The following is a 19,192-nucleotide window of genomic DNA, read 5'->3' on the forward strand; positions in this document are numbered from 1 at the left end:
CTTTGGTAAGTAGTATATATGGTGTATTTGAGGTAGGCACTAGCTGCTGGCAAAGTTTATCACACACAAGTGACACAGAAGGAGAATTTTATTAATATGATAACTTCCTTCAGCTAGTCTAGAATCCAGTTTATGAATCAACTTGTATTATTTATAGGTTAAAAATATAGGCATCAAGGACTGTGGATGTAGCACAGTGGTAGAGCACTTGCCTAGCCTGTGTGAGGCACTGGGTTAGATTCTCAGCACCACATATCAAGAAATAAAGATCCATTGACAACTAAAAAATATATATTAAAAATTATGTAGGTATCAGGTGAATATAATTCAGTATCAGATGAATTAAACATCTTCTAACTTTCCAGAAGTGTCAACTCTTTCTCCTTCTGCTGCTGAACCTTCAGTTTGGAATATCTTGCAATCTAGGTCTCAGGAATGCCTAGCATTTAAAGGACCTATTAGTGACACCTCCTTCTTAGCAGTGATTTAACTGAATTTCTTGTGTATAATATTGATGACCCTGGGGTGGGGATATAAGTCAGGTGGTAGAGTGCTTGCCTTGCATGCCCAAGGCCCTAGGTTCAATCCCCAGCTCCACAAAATAACAACAACAACCCTGTTTTTTGTATGGACTCTTTCCAATAAAGAGCTCCTGGAGCAAAGGGACTTTATCTTATTCATCTTGGAAACCATAGAACCTAACAGGTGGACTGGCCTATAGAAGATGCTCAATAAATGTTTATTCAGTAAATGAATGGCTATGTGGATAAAATATTTTATTATATTTAGTCATTATTCTGACTTCGTATTTTTAAAAAGGAGTACATCAGGAACAATTTACATTGAAAATATATTTAATAAGTACACTTTTCTACTTCTCTGACCGTCAGTGTTTTAATGGAACTTAGTTTTGAAGTTCTAGTCATTAGAAGGTGCCACCTTTGAACTTGGTTGACTTGTCTCCTAAGCGTAGCTGGAAGCAAAGACCAAAAAAAAAAAAAAAAAGGGAAGAGGCAAAGAGATCAAATCAAATTTTGTTTTCCTTTTTGAGTAAAATGCAGCATTACTGAATATTGGGAAAAATTTGAAATGAGCACCTAACAAATGTAGATTTTTATATTAAATTTGACATTATAACAAAACCTTTATTGTTTTCCAAATTTTCTTTGGATTTTTAATGGTAAGAAGTACAGAGCTTAAGATGACTGCTTTTCATTTCTTCAAGACAAGGGTTCAGCTGGTATTGGGGAAACAATCTCTGTTTGTTCCTGTCTGCTCAGGAGGACTGTTTCTAATTGATCTGGCATGGAATTTAGTTGGAGATGTGTATGTTGCAACCGAAGCGCAGAGCCTGTATGCTTTGTAAAGTGATAACCATATGGGCCTTATTTGAAACATTTGAGGATTTTAGACATTAACCTGGGTTAAATTGAGCTATAAATTCAACTCAAATGTATATGTCCTGACAAATTCATCATCACTTTGGATAGACTCAATCCATGCTCCCCTCAGATTAATAAAGATGATGACCGCTTATCACAAATGCAAAGGTTCACTGTGATAAAGTACCATAATGTTGTACTTTGCACTGTTTAAATGCAAATTGCCCATATTAAGCAGACATTTTCTACTGTTATCACTTTCAGTAGAATGGAAATGTTTAAAACTGATCTCTGAGTAAAGAAAAGGATATATAGTCAAATCTATTTCCTCTTACACAATTTTCAAGTGCACTTCGCTATCATTATGAAGATTTAATTAAGCAAGCCGAGCTAAGCTAAAAAGCAAAGCCGCTGGAAATTACTACTTATAGAAACATATTTGAGACTTATACAAAATAATTTATTTACTATTCTTATTTAGGGATGTGAGCAACCATTGAAGGTTAAACATACAACAGAATTCTCTAGATTCCTTCCCCTATTTCTGAATATCAAATTTAGAGCTTACACTTTGTTACAGATAATAGTACTAAGTTATAGATGTTGATGGTCCTTCCCTTGCAGCTTTAAATTGCCTTGAAAAAGATACAGTTTCTTTAATTAAAAAAGCTGCACAGAACTAATCCCTCTAGCTGAAAAAAGAAAAGTTTTAAGCAATCTCTTTCTGCTCCGAGAGAGAAAGGCAGACAATACCATAACAGATCAGAAACATAAGCTATAGTGTGCAGCCAGGAGCACAGCAGGGAACTGAATACTGCTCCGACTGTGTCATTTTTTAATCCCCCATCCCAGTTTTCCCCGTCTGACCTCATGCTGAGATGAAGTTATCACAGAAGACAGCTTTACTCTCACCAATGAATCCAACCCTGGATCTGTATTATCCTCAGCAGATCAAAACACCGCTTTCATCAAATAGCATTATCTGCATAAAAGGCATGCAATTGCCCGATAATTTCACCCAAACTATGCTATTCATTTAAAGGACAAGAAGAGAAATGTAATTCATTCCTTTTGGGAGGTGGCAGAGAAAAGTGAGAGTTGGGGAGAGACAGAGGCTAGAAAAGCTAACTTATCCCCTTCACTCATGGGAACTTTTCTGTTTTTAACACACAATCCCAAGAAGGAGTCCATTTAAAAGTCCCCCTACTCCTGTGCTTTAAGATTAATTGTTGGAGCAATTTGGTGCAGTTTGAGTGACAAAAGTATAAGTTGTGTAGAAAACTGGCAGTGAGAAATTACAAAGCTTGCTGATGTCATTAGCCATGCTTCCATGAACCCCAATAAAAACATCATATCCAGTAAAACTGGAGAAGCATAAGAATTAGCTGAACAATTAGATGAAGTTTAACACAACATTGAATTGGCCGGGTGGGTGGGGGGTTCTTACTGGAAGATCTTTCTGTGCATGATGAGAAGTCTGAATCCTTACAGTAGGAAGACAAAGACCTATTGGACGATTTTGCATTAATTCTTTGAAGAACATATAAGAAAAGTTAGGCTCAAAGACTGTATTTTTTTTTATTTTTAATTTAAAAAATATTTTAGTCTCCTTCAGACTTTCTTTTCTACTTTATGTTTAAACAATATTCTCATTTGCATTGCAGATTGTATAAGCTGTGGACTTCTCTTTAATGGTTCCTAACTCCTTATTGAATGACATCAGATGTTTTGCTCAAGGTATCATGACAGGTTCACACAATTAGACAAAACTTGGTGTCAAGTAAATGGAGTCACTAAGAAATATTAAAACTCTTATGTGGGTGTGACTGACCTGTTAGGTATATGTTAATGTATAATATATATATATATATATATATATATATATATATATATATATATATATATAATACATATAATTGTGTTAATGTATAATATATACAAATCACCACATTTTTAATGACTTAGCTTGAAAATGTAAGTCTTCTTTTTAGCACTATCAGAATTTACTATGTAAACTGACCTTGCAAGAAATCCAGCATAATCTCTATCTTCCCATCACCCAAACAACATCTACTCACAAAAATGTGTAGGACAACAATCAGAACTGCTTGAAAAAGAGAACGACACTACCATGCTTCACATTAGAGACAAAGAATATTCCTAATATTCCTAAGACAGGTAAAGGAACAAGAATGTTTCCCCTGAAAGAATGATACAAGTTTTATAAGAAATTAATCATGGCATTATTATTTGTCATTACTGACACTTTAATTACATGTATGTATTCTCTAAAGCATTTAAATAGAATTAATAAATAGATGTATTTTCCACACCAGCTTCCTGAAACTACAACTTAATACTGAAGTGCTCTAAGGCTAAAAGTCTATGTAGATATTTGGTCTGCTTAGTAGTAAAGTTCAAATTCATGTTTCCAAAATAACAGCTTCATGACATACAAATTATCTTAAATTTAATATGATTAAGCATTAAACTGTGGTATTTCCTTGAATTTAATGACAGCACTATTTTCATGTCAAACTTGATTACAAGAACCAGCTTTCAGAGTGAACTGTTTAAAATCCCAAATCATTAACAGATCATTTAGGGTTCAGTCTCACAAAACTTCTTGTCTGTGAAATATCAACCAAAGACATGTAAGCAGAGAGGTAAGTTTCACATTTTACCTACATATGCTTGTGTGTCTTTGATTTTAGAAGTCACATTTTTGTCTGAAAATGCTAGAAGAAAACAGATGCTCATATCATCAATACCATTGTTATTCTCAACATACACATTTATGAGGCAGTTCAGCCTCATACACTGTTTTCTCAAAATATTTTCTCCAAGCAAATCATAGACCATTATACCCATCTGAAATAGGTATAATGAGACAACTTACTTAAGACTTTACAAATTTTAAATATAACATAAGATTTTGATATTTTATTTATTCTTTTGACATAGGTGTCACTCCAAACCTATGTTTGACTCATGAGTGATTTCTCCAAGAGTCTCTAAACCTGGATCATCCATAAGTCCCGATTTCAGTCACAGGAGTTTGCATCTAGAGGGTGAAGCAATTATCTTTATAGATCATGGAATTGTTAGTTTAAAGATGACACCAGAAATATCACTTCTCTCAGAGTAAAAGCTTCATGGGCCAGGGAGAGGTATTTCTAACATTTCAGGTAAAGCCATTCTTTTGGCCTGATGCTGTGGTTCTCTTGCCATGTGCATGCTAGGCAAGTGCTCTGCCACTGAGCTGTATCCCCAGCCCCATATTATCTGATTTTTTAATTTCTCTAATGAGGATACAGCTCTGGCTTTTGTTTGGTTTAGGGGAAAAAAGCTCAGACATTTCTAGAGCAGACTTGGGAGTAAGAAGAATCTAGCCTAGGCAGAGTCAGCATCCAAATGTTTCTTCTGTGTTTACCTAACACTTTTTTCCTGGCCCTGTACTCCAAATCCAGCACTTTAAATCCACAAAATCTATGAAAGACCAGAATTCACCTTCTCCTCTTTTATCCTTGGATAAGATATCTAGGAGACAGAGGTGGGGGGAAAAAAGTAGGCCATGAGAAGATTATGAGCTAAGAGTGTATAAAGAGGGAGGAAATTGGCAGAGAGAGAATCTAAGTTAGGAGAAAGAAAAGGGAGAATAAGCTTAAACTGAAGATAAACTAAGAAGAAGAGAGTGTGTGTGAGATTCCTAGCTTCCAGTCCTGGTTTAATGGGGTTGCACATTTATCTTTAGTCTCTCTGCTTACACTGATCAGTGCTGGAATCCTGCCTTGAGAGTTTATAGTGTCATTGAGAAACAAAATTTAGATCAGGCCATGACACAGGTCACACTTACTATCAAACTTATTAGAAATCAACCTAAAGTTCTTTTGAAGATTATTTTGATAATAAAGAGGTCCTTTATTAAAATTTGAAGACAATTTTGATAACAAACAGGCTATAAAAATCTAGACCCATTTTTAAAACTTATAGCCTTTAGACCACCTCTATCAGAATCACCTCATGGGTCATAAGAAAATCACATTCCTGAGCCCTACCTCAGCTACACAGAATTAGATTCTATAAGGATGAAATCCATCAATTAGCATTTTAAACAAGTCTTCCAGAACATTCTTAAGCACAGAAAAGTTTGAGAGCATTGCCCTGGGCTGAACACTTTGCATAAAGTGAATAGACATTTCAATTTTTATCATTTCCTGTTAAAGAAAAGTTGTTGCAAATAAATCCAATTGAATTATTTTAAAAGTGACATATTCAGAGCTGGGGTTGTAGCTCAGTGGTGGAGTGCTCACCTCACATGTGTGAAGGACTGGGTTTGATCCTCAGCCTCACATAAAAATAAATAAAATAAAGGCATTGTTTATATATATATATATATATATATATATATATATTTTTTTTTTAAAGGTGACATATTCCACTTTAAGGAAGAAACCAAAATTCACAAAGCAAAGAGGGTGAGACTATCTGAAAAAATCCAGCTGAAAATTCAGTGATACTTGAAAATTAGATTTTGAATCATTCCTTTAAGAGTAGTAAAATCAATGTTACAAATTGAGATAGTATTTTCTATGTGTTTTAAGAGTATACAGATATACAATATATACAAATTTTTGCTTACTGGAGCATGTGTGTGTGTGTGTGTGTGTGTGTGTGTAATCTGGTAGAGTGCAGGCTTAGCATATATGAGGCCCTGGGTTTAATCTCTAACATCAAAAGATTTATTTATTTATTTTTTTGTTGACTATATCATTCAATATTACACACACACACACATGCAGAGTTCTAAAATTATATAAATTTTTATACCTTTATTTTATTCATATATTTTTGTGTGGTACTGAGGATCAAACCCAGGGTCTCCCATGTATAAGGCGAGCACTCTACCGCTGAGCCACAACCCCAGCCCCTAAATTTTTTGAATGGATTTTTAAATATGTATTAGTTTTACTTATTATCAGAAATTCAGAAATTTTGTGTGAAATAATATAGGAATTATTTCAACAGATATGGATTTTAATAGAAACCCAAAATAAATATATAAGAAAAAAATTAAGAGTTTTACTGGTAGCTAGGCATTTACAAGTCAGAATGGCCCACTATTAACAGGCTGGTTTTTAGAAATATAACGCATGCTGAAAATCCTTAAAATTTTAACATAAAGTAGCTTCAGTGCTGGACCTTCCTCACTTCCTTCTTTTGCAATTGCTTGTCTCTGAAGAATGTGACTTTTAACAAAGTACTATTATTGTGCTTATGGATTTCACACATCGAGTCCTTAAAGTCCTTATTATGAATAATGGGACAAAAATTCAAGTCTTTCTATGTTGTCTTAACTACTACATTGCTTCTAACACATGTAGTCCTCTCCCTCTTCCTGACTCACCTTGTGTGTGTTCTTTCTGGCAGACAACGTGCCTAGCATATACTATATACCACTCATGTAAATTTTCACAACAGTTTCAAAGATTGCTCCTATTATTTTCCCCATCATAACGATCAGAGTATTAAAAAGTCAGTAATTTGTCCAGTGTAAGTACAAGAGCCAGATTAATGACTTTGATTTCAGAGATCCAACATATTAAAATAACCCATATTTCCAAGAGGAATAGAACCTACTCTTATCATAAAAGAGTGGACACATATATAGATTCATACACAGAAATGCAAACTAGAGTTTAACGAAAGATCAATACTTCTTAAATACATACACCTAATAAGAATTCCACACAGAAAATACTTTTGGTCTTTTTGGTTGCTTGAGTCTGTTTTTGAGAAGTTATTTTATAATTTGAAAAAATTAAACAGGACAAAACTTTAGGTACTATCATACCACAGCAAGATTATCCATCTTTACTTTATGTGTTATATAGATTTACAACATAATTGCCCTCAATATAACATATTTTATAATTCCTTTATATATTGCTCTAAAATTACTGCAACCCTCAGCACATATTTTTTTTAATGATAGTTTATGACTACACTTGCAGAAGATTTCAGCTCCAGAATGATAGTTTTCTCTTCAATGATTAATCTATGCAGGTTACAGTAAAATCACTTTTAGGGACTGGCTATAGTTTAGGGGTAATAAATATTTGTCATTCTGATAAAAATTTTCTGGAAGGTTGCAACTGCTCCAATGGCCTTTAGATTGTAGAATTTGGTAATCCTCTTTAAAGTACCAAGAAAGTTAAACAGAGTGAATTGTAAGCTTGCTGCTACTTGAAATTACAAATCATTGAAAAACTGTCCACGAGAACACCTTAGGGAGTAAATGTGGATAATAATGGTTCATGTGTGGTTGCAAAACAATAATGAACCTGTCTAATCAATTGTTCTGAATAGCAATAGATCATAGTGGAAGGAAAAATACACATCCTTATTGACCCCTTGTGCATTCTGTTACATTTCATTCTTGTGACTTTTGAATGGTTTCCTTTCACATTTAATCATGCAGTGACAGATTAACCCTAAAACGATTACCCATAACTCTTTGTACAGGCAGAATTTAACATAAACAACTGAAATTATAGCAGAAAAACAAAAACCATTGTTTTTGCTTCTTTCATAGATGACATGAATGATAAAATTGCTAATATCAAATCTAACTTAATGTAAAATAAATCTTAATGTTAATGATGGGAGAGTTTGGTTTTATTTAAAGGACTTGGTAAAAGAATCGACTTAAGTGGGAAGAGAAATTAACTGTGGCTTTATCTCACTTTATCCATTTGTGTTTATTTTCCTAACAGATGCATATTAATGTGGCCAAACAAATTTGGGGTAACCTGCAATGACTGATTAACTGTGAAATGATTGATTGTACTGGGCACATGAATTTTACATGTATGGACATGCCACATGTTCAAGGTTAAAATGTAGAAAGTGATTCATAGTCTGCTCTCTGCTTTCCCAATCCCCACCACATTTACATTTACATTTACATTAACATAAATTATGTAATGGAGAACTATAGAAATAATTAGAGAAGATTATGCAGGTGACCTGACCAAAAATCCACTGGATATTTCAATGGATCACTGTCATTACCAACAAAATGAACTCTTTGTCAAATATCAAATTCATTTCATCCTGGGCTTAAACGAACTGACACACAAAAAGTAACAGAAAGTCCTCTCTCTGTTCACCATAGATATGGGGAGCATCAGATGATATACCATTCTAAAATTTAAAAGATTAGAGTTTATCAGTAGTTTCTTTCATTTGTTTAACCAATTCTCATTTTTTTCCAATTCAACTCATTTAGTAAAAATCAAAATGGAGTGTTTTAGTCACAGGCTAATTCAGACTTGATGCTATCTATAATCTTGCAGCTCTTTTTTTTAGTTTGTGTGTGTGTGTGTGTGTATAATGTAGATGGACAGAATGCCTTTATTTTATTTGTATATGGTGCTAAGGATTGAACCCAGTGCCTCCACATGCTAGGCAAGCACTCTGCCACTGAGGGACAGCCCCAGCCCAGCAGCTCCGCCTTAATCATAAACATTTAGTGCCAGCTGTACAGATCTAGGTGAAAAAGCATGCCAGATTGATGAACTGCTTCTTTTCGTCTTGTGATACGTTGAACCATCCCTACTCACTCAACAACTACTTGTTTTAATTGGTAATGAAGATCTGCAAAGCTGAGTTTAATGTCTCTAACTAGAGAAGTAGATATCTCAAAAAGTGGGCTTTTATGTGAAACTTTAATTTATTTCACTGTTACTTGAGCACAAATGTGGTGCAATAGTTTGGTGACTACACTGTATGACTTGGTAATAATCAGCTCTAAAAATGTGATTTGTATGTATATACATTTGATCTATTTAATCTTACTAGTGTGGATCTACTATGGTTTATCTTTTTGTTTTTGGATTTTGGTGAGAATACCACTAGCAAAATTTTTTTCATGCTTATCTAGAAAACTACATTACATGTAATATTAACCCAGTGAAATATTTATTTAGAAAGTGCCATCATTTCTTTAACTTTTGATAATTAAATTGTCCTCAAACACAAAACTCTAGATTTCAATGAATTTGTACATTATTTTTGAATTTATGATTTGTGAGACCATGTTTTCTCTGAGATTTGTTTAAGAAAAAAAATTTTCTGCCTAGGTTTAGATAAAATAATGCAATAATTTGGAGTGGTAAGCTGTCTTGATTATGTTTTGATTTCTTTGCATTTTTTTCCTAGATTAGACATTTTAAAATAGGAGCAGTAGTAATCTACACAATATAGATTTGTGTATTTGGAAACCCACAGATATGCATATATACCTGTGTAGCTCTATGTGTGTGTATTTATACCTATTTAGTATCCTGTTTTAGCAAGTCTATATTTTAAGCAAACTAAGCAACTGTCTCTTGGCAGTATATAATCTTAAAGAAGATTCTATAAAAATGCTGCAAGTGAAAATTCACCTTCTTTTTCTTAATTTATTATTTACCTAATACATATTTATACTTGTAAAAGAATCAGTGCTGCATAGAAAACTTCTAATCTGATTACTCGAATATCAGTTGTCTAAACGCTTATTCAGCAACATAATGTACAAATACACATTTTATGTGGGATCCACCTTTGATTCTTTTTCTAATTATCTATCCTTTATAAGTAGAGTTTTTATTTTTTCCCTTCATAGGTGATCTATTACTTTCTCTCAAACCAGGTGGTTCTACTGATGAGTTTAATAATTTAAATTACTGTGTTTTATAACTTTGTTTATCCTACACAATACTACACCTTTTAAAGTTTTGATTCTACTTCATTCAGGAATCAAGAATTCTGGAGAGTGACTTCCAATTAGCATTTGACATATTTGTGATACCCTATAAAAATACTATTCCCATGTTTTCCTTTTTGTGTATTATATGAATGTAAATAAATTTCTATGTCTGTAGCATAAATATTCTAGGCTAAATATATGTAGGTGCTAATTCAAATTATTTATCCTTACGATTTATCTGCCACTTATTTCTTTATTTGACTATGCAAATTTACAATATTTTTACATAATATGTATTATGTGAATTTCAAATGATTTAATAGTTATAAACTCTGTGCAAAGCTATCTGTCACCTGGGAATATCACCCCTATCTATACATTTCCACATGGATTGATGCCAAAGATCTTTCTGGGTGGCCTGAAATTAAGGCATTTTCCTCTTTCAGAACCTGCTATAATTTTTTTGTAATGTGAATAATTGGGATGACAGAATTAATTTGAGTATGAAAATATGAGGGAAAAAGGTCTATTACATTTTCTTCAAATTAATTGTCAACTTTTTGAAACTGGATAGAAAGAGCAAGCCAAATTTTATAATGTCAAAGCTAATTTCTTAAGTTGATTTCTTGAGTTTTTCAAGGGTTTAATACAGGGACAGGGATGAAAGGGAAAGTACCAATTATTACTTGATAAATTTAGAAGAAGAAAATACTGAATTCAAGGTACTCAATTCAAGGTATATATCTTAAATGAGGATTTCCAAAATTCTGAGATTTGTTCTTGATGTTATATCACAGGGGCATGTCTCATTTTGGGAAAATATACACTAACAAAACAATAAGTTAATTATGAGTTGTTTGCCTTAGAATAAACTTGATTCTCAATAGGAAAGGGAAACAACAAAAGTGATATTTAAAATTGCTGAAAAAGAAACCAGTGCACCAAAACTCAAATTTCATTAATTGCTTTTATGTTAATAGCATGGCTACAGCTGATATTTAGACACGCCTACACAGAAAATAAAGGATAAAAAGATAACTAACATCCATTATGAGAAGGAAATGAATTATCATATAGAATAGTTTCTTAAGTTTTTATCCACAATGGTTTTTTTACTCAATGTTTTATTTTGATCAAAACAAAATACCAAAGTAAAGCATTATTAATAATCCTATTTGTTAAAGAAAACTAGTGAATTATATTATAAAACATTACTACAATACTAAACAAACCTGTAATTCTTCATACTAAATATTACTGATTTCCTTGTCATTATAATATATATGAAATTTTTTGCTTAAAGCTGCTTAAACTTCCTGGAAACAAATTAATATTTTCACCTAAAGCAAATATTCATTTAATAACTTATATTTGATTTACTTATTATGCATATTCTCCTTAGTTTATATTCAATTCCCTTAATATTTAAATTTAGTCACAGTAAAATATACTTTAGCAAAAGAAAGTTAACAAAGAAAAACAAGAATATTGTAATTTTTCCACCCCAAGTTAAAATCCTTAGCTGAACATCCTTGTTCTCATGCTATGTAAACTATATACTATTATATAAAACAAAATCTCAAAATCATTGCTTACTTGATAAGTTCATTTTTGAAAAAAAGTATTTCAGTAAACTTTGTCCTACTCCAAGAGAACAGAGCTCCTTTTAAAAATGCAGCAAATAGTTTCAGCATGATCTTTTCCTTTATGTTTTATTTAAAATGTTAATGGAGTAAATCCACAATTCACATAATTTATTTTCAAACACTTTTGTTCAGAATAATGCATTGTAAGAACAGTGATATACAGGCAAGTTCCCTTAAAGAACATGCATCAATTCAGTTCCCTTTTGAAGCATATTGCAAATGCCCTCTAACAGGGCACAGCAACATTACATAAATCATCTTATATGAAAAATTAACATGACATCAAATATTTATAAATATTAATGTGTATGTTAATATAACCAAAGCTGTAACAAACAATCATAACCTTGCCAAGTTTCCTAGGACAGGCGCTGCTGATAATGATATCCATTATCTCTGGAGGAACGCACAATTATGAAAGTTATACACAGGATGCTATGTTCTTAGCTGCTTTTAAATTTATCCATTAAATGTCTACCATACATATGATATTAACCCTTTACACATATATTCTTAGCAAACAGGCAGCTCCTGTGGATAAATATTTTTTAAATCATTTTTATTTAATCACCTATACAGCAGCATCTGATTTTTAACATAATTTTATGCATAATTTGAGTATATGTTATCCTACAAACAAGTTCAATTGGGATTGATCTCATTAACATGTGTTAAATTCCACATATGCATTTATATGTATGTATGCTGCACCTTGTTCAAGAATGCCACATTTTGCAACGGTAGATTGGTGATTTGTGGCTACAAAATGTAATATGTCATACTATCATCACTCTCTCAGGAAAGCTCTCTATAAAAAGGGTCTGTGTTGAGGAGGGGGTGGGGTACAGACTTTTTAGGCTTGCCTAGTCTCAGTAGGGTCAAGTCCATATGTAGAGCTTTTGATTAGACCTTAAGGGACTCACAGATCATAGGCATAGTCAGCCAGGCAAAGTTTTGTTTGGAATTTTTTTTTTTTTGCAAATATGGTTAATTTAGTAAATGGATACCAAAGTAATATGATTCAAACAGAAGAAAGGGGCACCATTTTATATATGCTCATATGATACAGGTTCAGAAAAGTCAGGTTCAGAATTCAGCAGATTTCTATGGGCAAAGCAAGAAAATAACATTAGTAGATGACATATAATTCTGGCCTGAAAATGTTTTGCTTCACCAAAAGATAGCTTACTAAGAAGCAGTCTGAAGCCACCTGTCTAAATCTACTTCCCAAGCAAGAATGTTCTTCATTATAAAGCACCTTGCTTCTATTTCTAGTCTGACTCATCAGTAATACAAATAAACTATTCTTTGTTGGTACAGTTGCCCCCTCTTATCTGTAGGAGATATATTCCAAGATCCGCAGGGGATGCCTGAAACTACAGGTAGTACCAAATCCTTTGCATGCTATGCTTTTCCATATCTATGATAAAGTTTAGTTTACAAATTAGGCACAGCACAAGATTAACAATATCTAATAGGACAATTAAAACTATAATAAAAGTTACATGAATGTGGCTTCTCTCTCTCTCCCAAAATATCTTACTGTATTGGACTTACCCTCCTACTTTCCTCTTGTAATGGTTGTCATCACAATACCTGTGTGATGACATGAAGCAAGAATGATGTAGGCATTGTGAAACAGAGTTAGACTACTATTGACCGTCTGACCATACACCAGAAGGAGGATCATAGATGGTTGAATATCAGGAGCATTTCCAGATAATATTTTCAAACTCTAGTTGATTGCTGGTAGCTGCAACATGGAAAGTGGAACTGTGGCTAATGGGGGACTACCATATTGAAAAGTTAGCTTTTCATTGCTGTGACCAAAATACCCAACAAGAACAATTTAGAGGAGGAAAAGTTTACTTGGGGCTCATTGTTTCAGAGGTCTTAATCCATTGACAGGACTCCCCTGCTCTGGGTCAAAGTTGAGGCAGAATAGCCCAGTGGAGGAAAGCTGCTCAGCTCATGGCAGGGTCAGGAATCGGAGACAGAAAGAAGGGGAAGGGTCTCAGGGAAGATGAACCCTTCCAGTGCATGTTCTCAATGTCCCACCTATTCCAGCTACATCCCAACTGCTTACAGTTACCACCCAGTCAGTCCATTTAAAGTAGAAAAAAACCAATAAGTTTACAACTCTCATAATTATTTCATCTCTGAATATTCTTGCATCAACATTGGAGCTTTTGGGGGTTACCTCATAATCCAAATCAGATTAGATATTAACCCTAATACACACCTTAGTACTAATTGTTTTAATCAGGTAAGAGATCAATGCTTAACTGGTATTATTTTTTTAAGTGGGTCAGAATTTTGAATGGAATACAGAGAAAAAGAATGAATTGCAGATTAAACATTACTTTGTTTTTTTTATTAATTTAAACATATATTTTAGATGTAAGCTTTCAAATCCTCATCTTCCAAAATATGCCATCTTATTTTGCTATCAACAAATTTTCCCTCTCACCTGTTTTAAAATTTATTTTTGGTATCTACCAAACGTAGTTATTTCTTCTATCTCAAAGAAAAAGAAAAAGCCTTCTTTTCTGCTGCCTCTTTTTGTTTCATTTATTTAATTTTTATATTATGTATTTTCTTCAGAAAAATTCCTTGAAAGGATTGCCTATACTTGATGTTTCAAATGTTCTACTCCCATCTCCCTTAAATCCAAGGACGCCTTCATCCCATATTCCACAGAAAACACTCTATCAAGCTGGTCAGAGATCCCCATGCTGCTAGATCCCAAGGTCAAGTCTTGGTGAACTTTCTTTTATGTGAACCCATCAACTGCAGTTGATTCAGTTTATCATTTCCTTGTCCTTGAAACACTTTCCTTCACTTGGATTTCAGGATGAATTTCTCTCCTGACTTTTTATTGCCACTTCACTGGACACTCCCTTTCATCCTCCTTCACTAGCTCCCATTCCTACTCTCTTAATGTTGGCGTGCCCAGGGCTCAGTCTTTGTTCCTCTTTCCTTTCCTTTCTATACTCACTGCTTTGGTGAGTTCTCTCGTCTATGTTTTTAAAAGCCAGTTATAGAATCACACCAGACGGGTGGTCATATATATATATATATAAGGTGGTAATGTCTGATTCATTCTAATATCCCTCCTATCCCATCCCCTTCCCCTCCCTTTGCTCCTCTCTGCCTAATCCTGTTCAACCAGAAGAATGAGAAGTTATACTCTGTTTATGTATGATTTGTCAAAATGCTTTCTACTGTCATGTCTAACTAATTAGAACAAATTTTTAAAAAGCTAGTTATGTGCTGATATCTCCCATATTTATATTTCCTGTTCAAATCTCTCTCTCTCTCTCTCTCTCTCTCTCTCTCTCTCCTTGAGTCATCTACTCGACATTTTTCCCATGGCTGTCTACATGGGTAATTTAGAATAAATATGTGCAGACAGAATTCCTGAACTTTATTCCTTCTGCAGACTTTCCCATTGGAGTCAATGGCAGCTCCAACACTTCAGTTACTCTAACCTAAAACCTTGTGGATTATATTTAACTACTCTCTTTCACTCATCCCTCTCCTCTAAGTGGGAAATGCCTTTTCACTCTTCATGGAAGGCATATCTGACCTCTTCTTACTGCAGCCTTGTTGTTATCCTGAATTACCATCCATCTATTCTCTGTATGACTGCAACAGCCTCTTAACTCTTCTTCCTGTATCTACACTTGCTCCCTATCAATATTCTCAATCCCGAAGCCAGAGCAAACCTTTTAAAATGTAAGTCATATCATGTCATACCTTTTATCAAAATCCTGCAATGCCTCTATGTGTCACTGAGAGCAAAGGAAACGGTCTTCTAATGACTTTCTCAAGCCTGCATGATAGGATTGCCCATTACCTCTTTAACCTCAACTCCTGAAACCCTCCTGCTTTTTCATTCCACCCTGGGCTATCTGGTCTTCTTGCCTCTTGAACACACCAGGCCTGCTTGGCACCAAGCACTGGCTGTTTTCTTGCTCAGAACTCTTTGGGCTGATTCCTTTACTTCTTTTTATTACTTCCTTGATATCTTTATTTATATTTCTTCCTCAGTGAGGCTTCATTTGGCCATCCTATTTAAAATTACAAATGACTCTCTCCCAAGCACTGGCAATTCTGACCCCCCTTACCCTATTCTGGTGTGTGTGTGTGTGTGTGTGTGTGTGTGTGTGTATTAGTTCTTATTGCTTTATAACATTCCAGATAATTTACCACACACATAACATATATATACCTCTAGGTTTATTTACCTTAGGTCACTCCCACAAGAGTGTGACATCCCTTAGGAAAGGGTCTGTATTATGTTTGCTGATGTATCCCAAATACCCAGAATAGAGATTGGCACAAAGCAGGTATTATTATAAGAGCTAAAGAGGATAAGTATAATAAAGGGGACAACAGAGTATGAAAGTTTGGGAAGGGAGTAATAGTGTAATATATAAAAATAGTTGTTTATTTTTAATTCTGACTAAATTGAAAATGCTGCCACTGGTTGCCTGTGTCTGAGGGAAGACTGGAGAATATCTTGGAAACATCAATAACCTTAACTTCCTTTAAGGAATCCCAGTCCTCTCAAGAGGCTAGAGCCTGTACAGCCTCCTGTGCTCAGATCCTAATCTTAAAAGGAGGCTTAGCCTCCTTTTAAGGGAGTGTCCCGGGTAAAGAAGGGTAAGGGGTGTGTGGTACTGACCCATAGTTTCCAGTCTGGCATGTGAGGAGATTAAAAGTCTTCACTCTGTCCTAATAGTAAGAGAGAGAGAAACAAATACTGAACAAACAGAAATATCGACACCTCTACTTAGACCTATCAGAGAATTGAGGTCATAGGGCAAGCCAGTGTCCCAAAATTTGGATAGACAGACAGGAAAAACCAGAAAAGCACCATTTCATGGAGCACAGGCCCACTAGCAGAAACATTGTGGAACCAGTGCCAGTGCAGGCACGCCTGAGCTGTAATTGGTGAATTGCTAGTGACTCAGAGCAGACAAGTCTTCACACTCTTGTGAGCATCACCTCCAGTATCTCTATCAGGTCCTTGTGGCAAAGATAGAAGATATATCTCCTTTGCTTCCAGCAGAGAGAGGAGAGAAGGAATTATTTTAAAATATGTTCTTAACAAGGTTTGCCCTCTGGTGAAACTGTTTCACTAGATCCTCATCTGCCAGAGTTAGAGCCTAATCTACCTAAGAGAAGGAAAATACCCATCTTTGCTCTTCCTCCACAAGCCATCTTCTCCCATAGGTGGTGGCAGTATATGCTGAGAAGCACTGGTGAAGTTCACAGTTTGGAGTCATGGGCTTCCTAAAGGACTAAAGCCTGGGCTGGGAATGTGACTCAGTGGTAGAGTACTTGCCTCACCCACATGAAGCCCTAACTAAGTTGTTGATTTCCCAGCACTACCACCAAAAAAAAAAAAAAAAAAAAAGACTGAAACCTAATCAGTTGGCTGTAGAACACTTCTCCTCCTACACCTTAACCATTGTATCATTAAAGGCTGTTTACTATAGTTATTTTGTACCAGTCCATCATGCCTGTTTTCAACAAACCTACAGATAAGAACACAGAAAATCCTCAACAAAATATTAGCAAATCAAATCCAACCATATATAAAAAGAATTACATACCATGAACAAATGGGACTGATCCCAAAAAAGAAAATAAACAAATAAAAAGAACAATCTCTTAAAAATAAAAAAAGGAACTGATCCCAGTTATGCAAGGTTGGCTCAACAATCAATTAATACTATGCAATACATCAAAGGGTTAAAAACAAAATACATATGATTACCTACAAAAGGACTACAACTAAGATTATATTTACTAGTGAGAAACTTGAAGCTTTTCCACTAAGATTAGGAACAAGGCAAGGCTGTGCTCTGTCAGTACTGCTTTGCAACATTTTACTTAAAGTAAATAACTAACTAGTGCAATAAGACATGAAAAGCAAACAAAATACACACAAAGTAGAAATGAAGGGAAAAAATTTTATTCAGTTTATGTAGAAAATCCAAAGGAATGATTATGTAGAAAATCTAAAGGAATCCACAAAGTCCTTCTATAAATAATAAGTGACTGTAATAAGGTTATAGGAAACAGGTTAATTGCAAAAATCAATTGCTTCCCTCTATACTAGATGTTAATAAGTAGAATTTGAAATTAAAATTATATTATAATTTATATTAGCACTTCAAAAGTGAAGTACCTAGGTTCAAAGCTAACACGATATGTATAAAATCTATATTAAGAAAACTATAAACTCTAATGACATTTTCAAAGAACTATATAAATGGAGAATTATTCCATGTTCCTGGATAAACAGACTAAATATATTCAAGATGTCAGTTCTTCCCAACTTGGTGCATACATTCAATGAAACACTAACTAAAGTCCCAGCAGATTATTTTGTGGATATCACCAAAATGATCATAAAGTTTATATATAGAGAGAAAAGATCCAGAATAATCAACTCAAAGGAGAAGAATAAAGTCAGAGAACTGACCTTGCTGAACTTCAAGACTTACTATAATGCCACAGTAATCAATACAAGTGTGGTGTTGGTGAAAGAATAGACAAACAGATCAATGGAACAGAATAGAGCCCAAAATTAGATCCACATATCTATAAACAGCGGGTCTGCAACAAGAGAACAAAGCAATACAATGGAACAAAGATAGTTTTTTTTAAGTGAATGGATTTCTACATGGAAAAAATGAATATTGATACACTCTTTACAAATATTAACTCAAAATGGATTAGTGACCTCCGTGTAAAATGCAAAACTATAAAACTCCTATAAGATAACACAGGAGAAAATCTAAATGACTTTGGATAATAGCAATAGCATTCTCTATATCTTTATCAAGAAACATTATTTAAAAATAATAAGCTAAAATTCATTAAAATTCAAAATTTATGCTCTGTAAGGACAACATCCAGAGAACAAGAAGACAAGCAATAAATTGGGAAAAGATATTAGCAAAAGAAATATTTAATTAAGGGCTGTTCTCCAAAATAAACAAAGAACACTTAAAATTCAATAGTAATAAAAGGAACAACCCAATAAAATGGGCCAAAGCCAGATACAATGGTGCATACCTTAATACTAGCTACTTGGGAGGCTGAGGGAGGAGGATTGCAAGTTTGAGGCCAAACTGGTCAACTTAGTGAGACCCTGTCTCAAAATAAAATTTCAAAAGGGCTATGGTAGAGTTCTTGCCTAGCATGCAAATGGCCCTGGAAATCCCCAATATTTCAAATAAATAAATAAATAAATAAATCCAATTTTTTTTAAAAAAACTAATGAGCCAAAGATCTTAAGAAACCTCACTAAAAAGATATGCAGATGGCACATGAATATATGAAACATGTTCCACAACATGTCATTAGTGAATTGCAAATTCAAATAACAA

General features: G+C 34.0%; 1 protein-coding gene across 14 annotated transcripts in view; it reads right to left on the reverse strand.

Annotated features, from left to right (window-relative positions):
• Positions 1-19,192, reverse strand: part of Tenm3 (teneurin transmembrane protein 3) — a 2,500,614-nt gene that overhangs the window by 614,157 nt on the left and 1,867,265 nt on the right. The gene's annotated exons all lie outside the window — the stretch shown is intronic.

This window comes from Marmota monax, unplaced genomic scaffold, assembly GCF_021218885.2.
Source record: "Marmota monax isolate L192 unplaced genomic scaffold, Marmota_monax_Labrador192_F-V1.1 WCK01_AAM20220418_F8-fsc00113, whole genome shotgun sequence".
NCBI classification, from domain to species: Eukaryota; Metazoa; Chordata; class Mammalia; order Rodentia; family Sciuridae; genus Marmota; species Marmota monax.